The sequence below is a fragment of the Stegostoma tigrinum genome, chromosome 11 (genome assembly GCF_030684315.1).
Source record: "Stegostoma tigrinum isolate sSteTig4 chromosome 11, sSteTig4.hap1, whole genome shotgun sequence".
Classification (NCBI taxonomy): domain Eukaryota; kingdom Metazoa; phylum Chordata; class Chondrichthyes; order Orectolobiformes; family Stegostomatidae; genus Stegostoma; species Stegostoma tigrinum.
Window position 1 is genome coordinate 73,161,293 of NC_081364.1, and position 13,206 is coordinate 73,174,498.

Sequence of the window (13,206 nt, forward strand, 5' to 3'; positions counted from 1 at the left end):
AGGGAGCAAGGGGCGGGATGGGAGGGCCTGGGAGCAAGGGACAATGATCAGGGACCGAAGGGCGGGAGGGATGGACGGGGAGTTAAGGACGTGTGGGAGGCAGGGAGCGAGGGACGTGTGAGGGAGTGATGGGGAGGGATCGAGGGAGGGAAGGACTGGGATGGGGGAGGGAGAGAGGGAGGGGTGTAGGGAGCGAGGGACGCAGGTGGAGGGTGGGAAGGACGGAGGGACTGGGAGGAAGGGATTGAGCAAGGGACAGGGAGCGAGGGAGTGAGGCATGGGGAGGAAGAGAGCATGGGATGGTGGTAGGGAGGGAGCAAGGGACGGAGAGGGTGTGAAGGACAGGGGTGGAGGGAGGGAGCGAGGGACGGAGTGAGAGAGAGGGAATGATGGTAAGGGTGGGAGTTAGTGAGGGACAGGGAGGTAGCGAGGGATGGGGAGGGAGTGATGGAGGGAGCAAGGAGATGGGGGGAGCAAGGAGGGAGCAAGTGGGGAGCTATGTCTGATTGAGGGATCGAGCGAGGGATGGGGAGGGAGCGAGGGACGTGGTGGGAGTGAATGAAGGAGCAAGGGACAGGAAGGTTGTGAGCGAAGGAGCGAAGGACAGGGAGCGATGGAGCGATGGGGTGGGGGCAAGGGGCGAGGAGGGATGGAGGAATGGTAAGGGAGCAATGGATGGGGAGGGAGCTAGGGGCGGGAAGGAAGCGAGGGATGGGAAGGAAGCAAGGGAGCAAGGAGAGGGAGGGGATAAGGGAGGAAACAAGGGAGCAGCAAGGAAGGAGTAAGGGAGTAGCAAGGGACTGAGCAAGGGACAGGCCGTGAGTGAGAGAAAGAGACAGGGAGGGAGTGAGGGATGGGCAGGGACCGAGGGATGGTGAGGGATCAAGGGATGAGTTGGGACTGAGGGAGTGAGTGATGGGGAGGGAGCGAGTGAGTGACAGATGAAGTGAGTGAGCGAGACGCAGCAGGAGTAAGAAAGCGATGGATTGGAAGGGAGAGAGAAGGGACAGCAAGGGAGCAAGGGTCAGGGAGGGAACGAGCGAGGGAGCGAGGGATGGGGAGAGAGTGAGGTACAGGGTGGGAGCGAGGGGAGTAAGGACAGAGAGGGAGTAAGGTATGGGCTGGGAGTGAGGGAGCTATGGATGGGGAGGCAAAGAGGGAATGAGGGATGGGAAGGAAGCGAGGAAGCAAGTGAGCAAGTGAGAGAGGGATGGAGCAAAAGAGAGAGGGACAGAGTGAGGGAGCAAGGGACCGGGAGGGAGGGACCGAGAGACGGGGAGGGAGGAAGCAAGCGATGGGGAGGGTGTGAGTGAGGGAGCGAGGGATGGTGAGGGAGGGAGGGAGGGTCGGCGATGGAGCAAGCGGCAGGGACGAAGGGAGGAAGGGAGTGAGGGACAGGGAGAGAGGGAGTGATGGAGCGAGTGACGGGACGTGAGCTTGGGAGGGAGCGAGTGACATAACGGGAGTCAGAGAGGGAGCGAGTGGCAGGGAGGGAGTGACGGAGGGAGGGACTGGAGCAAGGGACGGGAGCAAAGGACAGAGGGACAGGAGAGAAGGATGGGGAGACAGCTCGCAATGGGATCAGGGGATGGGGAGGGAGTGAAGGATGGGGAGTGAGCGAGGGACAGGGAAGGAGCGAGAGACAGGGAATGAGGGACAGTGAGGGAGCGAGGGGTGTGGAGGGGCAGGGAGGGAGCGAGGGGTGTGTAGGGACAGGGAGGGTAAGTGGCAGGGAGTGAGGGACAGGGAAGGATAAGGAGTTGGAGGGACAGGGAGGGAGCAAAGAACAGGGAAGGAGGGAAAGGGATGAAGGAACAGGGAGAGGGACAGTGGGGGTCAGGGAGGTAGACAGGGTTGGACGGACAGGGTGGGAGCCTGTTTCTCTCGACACAGAGACAAACAACAATATGGTTTGCTGAGCTGCTTGGCACTTTTTAATGAACGTTAATTACATATTGAAGTTATGGATGCAGTCAGTGGAATGGTGTCTTTTCTCTTTGGCCTGTGAGTTGAGAGAAACATTGACATGTTTCCCTGTAACCCACTGTGGGATAAGGTTGGATAAACCCGCACTACCCTCAGTCTGTTACCATAGCGACAGGCTGCTTCATTGCTGAAACATTGAACTGAAATGAGAAAATCCTGGATGGATTGATTAATGAGTGAATTTGATTGATTGATGAATTTGGGTAACGGGATATTTCAGCACATTCTTCAGCTGCTGCCTGAACTTAGTCTGGGTCACAGCATAAATCGCGGTGTTTGTGCAGCAACTGAGAAGCTGCAGCATGAGGCCCAGTTCCCACACAAAGGGATGTAGATACACAGAGTAATACCCCAAATTTTACATCCGGCCCCATATAGAATACACCATTAACGTTGACCATAACAGGATGAAATTGGCCGAGATCACAAACAGTAAAATGATGGATTTTTTTCGATTTCTCATTTCTGTGTCACACTGACCGTCCCCATTAGTGTGAGCCCGGAGTCTCCTGCAGGCTCTGCTGGTCACTAAAATGTGTCTGACGGTGAAAACATTGAGCAGCAGAATCAGGAGAAATGGGAGAGTCGGGGTTAGAATGTGGTGGAGGAACTCGATTGTGACCCAGGCACGAGAGTCATAAACACCGTCTGTTACATCACAAAACCAGGGGAGGTTCAGCAGCCAATAGCGAGCTGTGAGCCTAAAATACCAGAAAATGTTCTTTCAACAGCTCAGCACAGTCACTGTTCCCAGAGCCACAGCCGCCGTTTTCTCACTGCAATATTTACTTTTCAGCTTCTGGCAACAAATGGCCGCAAATCGATCAAAGGTGAAAGTGACGGTGAGCCAGACAGAACAGTCAGTGGCTGCATAAAGCAGGACGGCGTGGATATTACACACGGGGATGGACAACAGGAAATAAAACTGTTCCCGATAAACAATGGGAATGTGTCTCAATATCAGGTCGAGGATAATGACCAGTAGATCGGCCAATGCCATGGCCCCCAGGTAACGTCTGACACATGGAGACAATCCACAATCTTTATAAAGTAGGACATAGATTGTCACGACATTAACTGTGAGGAAAGAAAACAAACCATGGACGTCCAGTCTCTGTACACCTGCATTCCGCATGGAGATGGCCTCAAGGCCCTCCGCTTCTTCCTGTCCCGCAGGCCCGACCAGTCCCCCTCCACCGACACTCTCATCCGCCTAGCTGAACTCGTCCTCACACTCAAAAACTTCTCTTTTGACTCCTCCCACTTCCTACAGACTAATCGGGTGGCCATGGGCACCCGCATGGGCCCCAGCTATGCCTGCCTCTTTGTCGGTTACGTGGAACAGTCCCTCTTCCGCACCTACACAGGCCCCAAACCCCAGCTCTTCCTCTGTTACATTGATGACTGTATCGGCGCCGCCTCTTGCTCCCCAGATGAGCTCGAACAGTTCATCGACTTCACCAACACCATCCACCCCAACCTTCAGTTCACCTGGGCCATCTCCAGCACATCCCTCACATTCCTGGACCTCTCAGTCTCCATCTCAGGCAACCAGCTTGTAACTGATGTCCATTTCAAGCCCACCGACTCCCACAGCTACCTAGAATACACCTCCTCCCACCCACCCTCCTGCAAAAATTCCATCCCCTATTCCCCATTCCTCCGCCTCCGCCGCATCTGCTCCCACGATAAGACATTCCACTCCCGCACATCCCAGACGTCCAAGTTCTTTAAGGACTGCAACTTTCCCCCAACAGTGATCGAGAACGCCCTTGGCCGCGTCTCCCGTATTTCCCGCAACACATCCCTCCACCCCGCCCCCGCCACAAGCGCCCCAAGAGGATCCCCCTCGTTCTCACACACCACCCTACCAACCTCCGGATACAACGCATTATCCTCCGACACTTCCGCCATTTACAATCCAACCCGACCACCCAAGACATTTTTCCATCCCCTCCCCTGTCAGCTTTCCAGAGAGACCACTCTCTCCGTGACTCCCTTGTTTGTTCCACACTGCCCTCCATCCCCACCACACCCGGCACCTTCCCCTGCAACCGCAGGAAATGCTACACTTGTCCCCACACCTCCTCCCTCACCCCCATCCCAGGCCCCAAGATGACATTCCACATTAAACAGAGGTTCACCTGCACATCTGCCAATGTGGTATACTGCATCCACTGTACCCGGTGCGGCTTCCTCTACATTGGGGAAACCAAGCGGAGGCTTGGGGACCGCTTTGCAGAACACCTCCGCTCAGTTCGCAACAAACAACTGCACCTCCCAGTCGCAAACCATTTCCACTCCCCCTCCCATTCTCTAGCTAACATGTCCATCATTGGCCTCCTGCACTGCCACAATGATGCCACCCGAAGGTTGCAGGAACAGCAACTCATATTCCGCCTGGGAACCCTGCAGCCATATGGTATCAATGTGGACATCACCAGTTTCAAAATCTCCCCTTCCCCTACTGCATTCCTAAACCAGCCCAGTTCGTCCCCTCCCCCCACTGCACCACACAACCAGCCCAGCTCTTCCCCCCCACCTACTGCATCTCAAAACCAGTCCAACCTGTCTCTGCCTCCCTAACCGGTTCTTCCTCTCACCCATCCCTTCCTCCCACCCCAACCCACACCCCCAGCTACCTACTAACCTCATCCCACCTCCTTGACCTGTCGGTCTTCCCTGGACTGACCTATCCCCTCCCTACCTCCCCACCTACACTCTCTCCACCTAGCTTCTTTACTCTCCATCTTCGTTCCGCCTCCCCCTCTCTCCCTATTTCTTCCAGTTCCCTCTCCCCATCCCCCTCTCTGATGAAGGGCCTAGGCCCGAAACGTCAGCTTTTGTGCTCCTGAGATGCTGCTTGGCCTGCTGTGTTCATCCAGCCTCACATCAAATTATACATCAGCCTGGAGGCAAAGTTACCAGTTTGATTGAGGACCCAGTGACATTTTCAAATGTATCACTAATTTATTGGAAAAAAAGAAGCTAAAATTAAAAAAAAGTAATGAATCATCTTTGAACAAAAAAACGTAACATCAAATACAAGAAACTCTCCCTTCCGAAAGACACAAATGCACATTCATAAGAACAGATGGTTTCTAGAATATTCTCACTCAAGAGGAGGCACAGGTCACTTCTTGTGATAATGGGAACTGCAGATGCTGGAGAATCCAAGGTAGCAAAGTGTGCAGCTGGATGAACACAGCAGGCCAAGCTGAATCTCAGGAGCACAAAAGCTGACGTTTCGGGACTTGACCCTTCATCAGAAAAGGGGGATGGGGAGAGGGAACTGGAATAAATAGGGACAGAGGGGGAGGCGGACCGAAGATGGAGAGAAAAGAAGATAGGTGGAGAGGAGAGTATGGGTGGGGAGATAGGGATAGGTCAGTCCAGGGAAGATGGACAGGTCAAGGAGGCGGGATGAGGTGGTCGGTAGGAAATGGAGGTGCGGCTTGAGGTGGGAGGAAGGGATGGGTGAGAGAAAGAACAGGTTTGGGACGTGGAGACAGGCTGCGCTGTTTGAGGGATGCAGTGGGGGTGGGGTCGAGCTGGGCTGGTTTTGTGATGCAGTGGGGGAAGGGGACGAACTGGACTGGTTTTGGGATGCGGTGGGGGAAGGGGAGATTTTGAAGCTGGTGAAGTCCACATTGATACCATTGGGCTGCAGGGTTCCCAAGCGGAATATGAGTTGCTGTTCTTGCAACCTTCGGGTGGCATCATTGTGACACTGCAGGAGGCCCATGATGGACACGTCGTCTGAGGAATGGGAGGGGGAGTCAAAATATGTCGTGACTGGGACGTGCAGTTGTTTATTGCAAACTGAGTGGAAGTGTTCTGCAAAGCAGGCCCCACGCCTCCGCTTGGTTTCCCCAATGTAGAGGAAGCCACAACGGATACAATGGACACAATATACCACATTGGCAGATGTGCAGGTGAACATCTGCTTGATATGGAAAGTCATCTTGGGGCCTGGGATATGGGTGAGGGAGGAGGTTTGGGGGCAAGTGTAGCATTTCCTGTGGCTGCAGGGGAAGGTGCCGGGTGTGGTGGGGTTGGAGGGCAGTGTGGCGCAAACAAGGGAGTCACGGAGAGTCTGGTCTCTCCAGAAGTCAGACAAGGGTGGGGATGGAAAAATGGCTTGGGTGGTGGGGTCGGATTGGAGATGGCAGACGTGTCGGAGGATGATGCGTTGTATCCGGAGGTTGGTGGGGTATTATGTGAGAACGAGGGGGATCCTCTGTGGGCGGTTGTGGCGGGGGCAGGGTGTGAGGGATGTCTTGCGGAACATGTGGGAGACGCGGTCACTTCTTTACAGTTCCTGATATGGAGGGTGAAGATGTTGCCATCCTGAAGGATTCTCTCCCAGTTTCTTGAAGTCAAACAGAGATTGGACATTGCTGTTTTGTCAGTCTAAATTTTTGTCAACTTTCGGTTCTGAAGAAACATGAACACGGGGAAGATGTGCTCACCCCTTTACCTGTCTGGGGGCGGGGGGGGGCGCTTTGAAACAGTGTCTCCTTCTCCCTGGAACGGGATCTTTTCCCTCCGGGATCTTATCTTTTGTTCATTTAACTGACGTCCAACTGTTCGCAAATAATGTCGTTTACAGAATGTTCTGGGGAATGTCGGTTACAAAATGTGATGGAGTCATAAAGATCCACATCACAAAGGCCCTTCTGTCCATCAGTTTTGTTGAGACCCACTCAGTCTCGTGGTGGAAATCTCTCCCCAAACTCAACACAACTGGCAAACACAAATTAAAGGCAGTGCCCGAGCAGCTGAAGTGGTCAGTTATCTCACAATCTCAATCCACCTCACAGAACCAGCCCAGACATCACAAACCCAGATGAAATATCTGTTCAGCATGGAGCGTTGTGCAGACCACGCTAGTGTCCTGCTCAATACAACCCGGCAATCTGTCCAGAGTGAGACACTGTGCAGGCCTCACCAGCCAATTAGATATCAGTCCTGCACAGGGAGCTGTGCAGACCACACCAGTGCATTGATCTATAAACCCGGAACCAGGTATCTCTCCAGTGCGGGGGGCTGTGAAGTGAACACCACTGAACTGATCTGTAAACCCAGAACAGTTACCCTCCCAGCGTGTAGATCTGTACAGACCACCCCAGGGCAGTGTTTGGTAACGCTGTGTTAAATCGCTGCGCAGCCTGGGGAAACTTGCAGCCCATGCTGGAAGTGACAGGATGTGCGTCTCCCATCCATTTACAGCTCCATATCTCTAATGTGCCATGACAAGGGGTGCCATGGGTGTGAAAATCACTGCCAGAGAAAGATGGTGGGTATTCAGTTTAAATACGAACAAATGGGATAGGTTGCATATGTACACAGAGATGGGGAGGTTGAGAGACAGTGTCATGGAAGAATGTGTTCACAAGTTTTAGAATGCTGACGTAGACATTTTGACAGGATATTGCAACATGGGTCAGTTTTTCAGGAATGATGCGTGAATAGATATTGCTGTGAGTTCAGATGATGGAGAGTTTTGACTGAGCATTTATTCGGCATTTGTGGTTGAGACTGTGGTCAGCACAGTCTTCAGCTAATTAACAATACCCTTCCATGCTCTGTCAGAATAAGTATCACTGTATTCTCACTGCCTCTTCACTCTCACTCTCACTCTCTCTCACCTCTGCTATTCCCTGACACTGAAGACACTGCACAGATCCATCACTGTTGACTGATTTAATCTGGACACCTCACCACTTCTCCCTCACCTACACCATCACTAACAGCAGGGCCTCACACATTCACCTTCATTCCCTCCCTCCCTTTCCCTCATTCCAGGAGAAACAGCCTGGAATAGGACAGAAAAGGCCAAGCAGGGTGGTGTTGTTCCCCACATGAGTTCCCTCACCCACCTTCCCCCGCCGCATGGGGAGGGCCCTGGAATGAGCCGGAGAGAACCAGGACGACCTGTGTGGAGATTTCAAAATATACATGTCCCACCGACCGAGTAAGGAGCAATGTTCAGTGAAGGGTAATTCTCACTTTAACCCCACTGCCAGTTCCATTCCCACCTGGCACAGCTTGGAAACCGTGCCCCTGATGCCATCTCCCTTTTATATCGAGCCAGTACAAATGGAATCCGCATAGTCTCGGTGGGCAGGAGGGTGGGCTCACAACACATCATCTCCACCAGCTCCCAGGAAGGGAGCACGGAGTCTCCCACCTACACCTCCTCCTTCAGACAGCTCAGATAGTGAAACTAACCTGTAATATTTACTGGTCTCCCAACTTGTCCCTACATCTTCAATAATCAAGCATTGAAAATCTCACAGAGTCACAGTCCCCATGGAACAACTGAAATACTGTCACACTCACTGGAGAGAGCAAATACTGATGTACTCTCATAGAGTGACTCAAATAATGAACGGAATAACAGAAATCCTGACATGCACCAGATGGAATGAATGCAATATTGAGAAAATACAGAGGCAGAGAAATTCTGATAGGCTCCCCTTATTTGTGTAAGTATTGGTGTATTTGTGTGTGTTTCTGTGTGTCTCTGTGTGGGACAGGAGTGACAGTCTCTGTGCTGTTTGATGTGATGCAATGCCACCCTCTGCTGGCCTCCACACGCCACTGCACAGACAGCAGCAGTGAATGGGAACCATCAGAGATTTACTCAGATCGGCCCTGGGACGGCAGCAGCTCACAAGACCATCCAAACTGATTTCTACTTCATGTACTTATCTAAATGTCTTTTAAACGTTGTAGCTGTACCCACTGCCACCATTTTGTCTGTAAGTTTATTCCATACACAAACAACACTCTGTAAAATAATTGCTTGTCATGTCTTTTTTTTAAAAAATGTTGCTCCTCAAAATTTGAAAGATCCCCATTATCTTGAAATCTTCCACCCTCGGAAAACGGTAGTAACCTTCAACTGATCTGTGCCCATCATGATGTACAAGCGTCATTCGGGTCCCCCCTCAACCTCCTATGCACAAGTGACAAAAGTCCCAGCTTATCCAGCCACTCCTTGTATCTCAAACTATCCATTCCCAGCGACATCCCGGTAAATCTCTGCTGAACCCTCTCCAGATTAATATTATCCTTCCTATAACAGTGCAACCAGAACTAGGCACGGTACTTCGGAAGATGTCTCCCCAACATCCTGTACAACGTGAAAATGACATACCAACTCCAAAACTCAAAGGCCTGAGCAAAGAAGGTAATGAACTAAATGCCTTCTCAAACACCCTGTCTATATGTGACACAATCTTCGAAGACTTGTATCTGATGGCCTAGCCTCTGTTCTGCAACACTACCAAAGGTCCTAATTTAAATTGTATAAATCCTGCCCTTGTTTGTTTTACCAAAAACAATGTCTCGAATTACTGCAAATTAAACACAATCTGCCACACCACAGACCAGTGATTGATATCCCCACCCCACCTCCACACAAACCTGACATGTTTTGAAAGACCCTCCCACCTCCAGGAGGCCTACAAACTCTGGCCTTTATTTTCTCAAAGATCCTGAGCTGGGTTTACCTTGTGAGGGAAGTAGGAGGGGGTTGGGGGTGGATTGCAGATCAGCTGATGGTGAGGAGACTCAATGTCTTCAGAAAAGAGTGGTTGCCATGGATACGTGTATGGGCCCTAGTTATGCCTGTTTCTTCATGGGGTACGTGGAACATTTTTTTTCCAGTCCCATTTTAGCACCCCCCACCCATAACTCTTTCTCCAATGCATCATTGATATCATCGGTACTGCTTCTCTCTCTCATCTGGAGTTCGAAAACTTCAAATATGTTGCTTTCACATTCCACCCTGCCCTCACTTTCAACTGGTTTACCTCTGAGCCTTCCCTTCCCTTCTTCAACATTTCCGTTTCCATTTCTGGGGACAGACTGGCCACTAAATATCCATTACAAACCCACAGACTCCCACAGCTGCCTGGACTATAAATCCTCACAAAACACTTCCTGCAAAGACTCCATCCCATTCTCTCATTTCCTCTGTCTCAGTCAAATATGTTCAGATTAAGCCAACTTCGACAAGGGAACTCTGACATGTCCACCTTCTTCCTCAACCGAGGATTCCCCAGCTCCGTTGTCAGCAGGGCCCTCAACTAGGTCCGACACATCTCCTGCACTTCTGCCCTCACTCCTTTTCTTCCCTACCGCAACAGGATAAGGTTCCTCTTATCCTTACCTACCATCCCACTGGCATGCACATCCAGAAGATCATCAGACGCCATTTCCACCACTTTCAATGAGATGCCACCAGCAGATACATATTCCCCTCCCCTCCCATGTCTGCCTTCTGCAGGGACCATTCCCTCTGGAACACCCTGGTCCCCACTTCCTTTAACCCCAACACCTCCCCATAGCCCAACGTCACCTTCCCCTGTAACTGGCGAAAGTGCACCACCTGCCCATTTACACCCAGTATCACCAAACATACCTTCCAGGTGAAGCAACACTTCACCCGCACTTCCCAGAATCTAGGCTACTGCATGCACTGCTCACAATGTGGTTTCCTCTACATTGGGGAAACGAAGTGTAGAGTTGGCGACCGCTTTGGAGAATATCCATGTTCTGCTCGCAAAAAAAAATCCTGAACTGCCTGTAGACTGCCACTTCAACGCACCACCCTGCTCCCTGGCCAACATCTATCTCTGGCTTGCTGCACTGTTCCAGCGAAACACAACGCAAGCTGGAGGAACAACACTTCATTTTCCACTTGGGGACCCTACAGCCCTCTATTCTCAATATTGAGTTCAATAATTTTAGGGCCTAAACTCTCCCATGTCCCACACCCCACTGCACACACCAGGCCTTGTTACCACATAGCCTGCCATTACACACTCCCTGTTGTTAGTCACTAACAGTCCCTATTAGCAACTACTCACCCTCCCAGCCTGATCGTTATTAACTCCTTTGTCTGTCCAACTCCTCTCTCTCTCTTTCGGCCCTATTGCATCATTTACTCTCTACCCGAGCGTCTCCCTATTTTTGGCATATACACTGACATTTTCCCAGCTGTATTCACTTCTGAGGAAGCGTCACTGGACCCCAAACATTAACTCTGTTTTTTTTTTCCCTTCACAGATGCTGCCAGACCTGCTGAGTTTTCCCAGAAATTTTGCTTTTGCTCCGAGAATATAATTTGTGGCCTTGTAACATTTAATGGTTTTAGGAGGAGGCTGTCGCACGTTAGAGGTGGGAAATAGTGATCTGCAATATGATCTTTTGGGGTTGGAAACGTGCTCTTTTGTCATCTCTGGTGTTCAGTAATGTCTAATCAAGGTTTTTCATCGAGCAGAATATTTCTGCAGAATTTATGCCCCGAACATTGCAGCCTACAGACATTGTAGGAACTGCCAATGCTGTGGAATCTGAGATAACAAGGTATAGAGCTGGATGAACACAGCAGGCCAAGCAGGATCAGGGGAGCAGGAAAGCTGACATTTCAGGCCTGGACCCTTCTTCAGAAATGGGGGAGGGGAAGGGGATTCTGAAATAAATAGACAAAGAGAGGGAGGGCGAGGTGGATGGAAGATGGACAAATGAGCAGATAGGTGGAGAGGAGACAAACAGGTCAAGGAGGCGGTTATAGAGCCAGAAAAGCGCAGTGTACGTGAGGAGTTAGGGTAGAGGTTGTTCAGTCAAGGGAAGGTGGACAGGTCAAGGAGACAGGTGAGGCATGTAGGTAGGAGGTGGAGGTGGGAGTTGATGTGTTAGGAGTGGATAGGTGGGAGAAAGGATGGTCAGTTTAAGGAGTCAGGGGAGCTGGGCTGGTTTTGGGATGTAGTTGGGCGCGGGGAGATTTTGAAGCTTTTGAAATCCACATTCATACCACTGTGCTGTAGGGTTCCCAAGCGAAATGTGAGTTCTGCAGCCTTTGGGTGGCATTGTTGTGGCACTGGAGGAGGCCCAGGGCGGACATATCATCCAAGGAGTGGGAGGTGGAGTTGAAGTGGTTTGCGACTGGACAGTGTAGTCATTTGTCATGAACTGAGAGTACATGTTCCACAAAGCGGTATCCAAGACCGTTTCCGTGATGTACAGGAGGCTACATCAGTAACAGTGGATACTATATACAACGTTAATAGATGTGCAGGTGAATTTCTGTTTGATGTGGAATGTTTTCTTGGGGCCTGGGATGGGATTGAGCGGGGTGGTGTAGGAGCAGATCTAGCACTCCCTGTGGTTGATGGGAATAGTGCTGGGTGTGGTCGGGCTGGAGGGGAGTGTGGAGTGGATAAGGGAGTCACGGAGAGAGTGATCGCTCTGGAAGGCAGATCAGGGTGGTAAGGGAAAAATGGGGTCAGATTGCAGGTGGCAGAAGTGTCGGAGGATGATGCTGTGGATCCAGAGGTTCGTGGAGTCGTTCATGAGGAGAAGAGGGATTCTCTTTTGGTTGTTATTGTTAGGTGCGGGTGTGAGGGATGAGTTGTGGGAAACATGAGAGATCCAGTCGACAGGGTTTTTGACAACTGTGGAGGGGAAGTTCTGGGCCTTGAAAAAATGAAGATATCTGGGATGTACGGGAGTGGAATGCCTCATTTCAGGAGCAGATGTGACGGAGGCAGACGAAATGGGAGTGGAGGATGGAATTTTTGCAGGTCAGTGGGTGAGAGGAGGTTTATGCTGTATAGCTGTGGGAGTCAGTAGGCTTGAAATGCATATCAGTTTCCAGGTGGTAGCCAGAGATGGAAACAGAGAGTTCCAGGAAGGAGCGAGAGGAATCAGAGATGTCCAGGTGAACATAAGGTTGGGGTAGAAGTTGTTAGTGAAGTGGATTATCTGTTTGAGTTCCTTGTGGGATCACGAGGCAGCACTGATAGTCATCAATGTAACGTGGGAAGAGATGGAGTTTAGGGCCAGTGGAGCTTTGGAAGAGGGATTGTTCCACGTAAGCTAGAAAGAGGGTGGCATAGCTTAGGCCCATGAGGGTACCCATGGCCACGTGGTTTGTCTGTAGGAAGTGGGAGGAATTGAAGGCAAAGTTGTTAAGTGTGAGGATGAGTTCGGCTAAGTGGATGAGGGTGTCAGTAGAGAGGGATGAGTCGGGCCTGTGGGACAGGAAGAATTGGAGTTTCGTTAGGCCATCTGTAGAGGGAATGCAGGTGTATTGGGGCTGTCCATGCATGGTAAAGATAAGGTGCTAGTGAGTTTTGAGAAGATTTGTAGCTCAGGTTGAGGTTCTGGATGTGAGTTTGCTCGCTGAGCTGGAAGGTTAGTTTT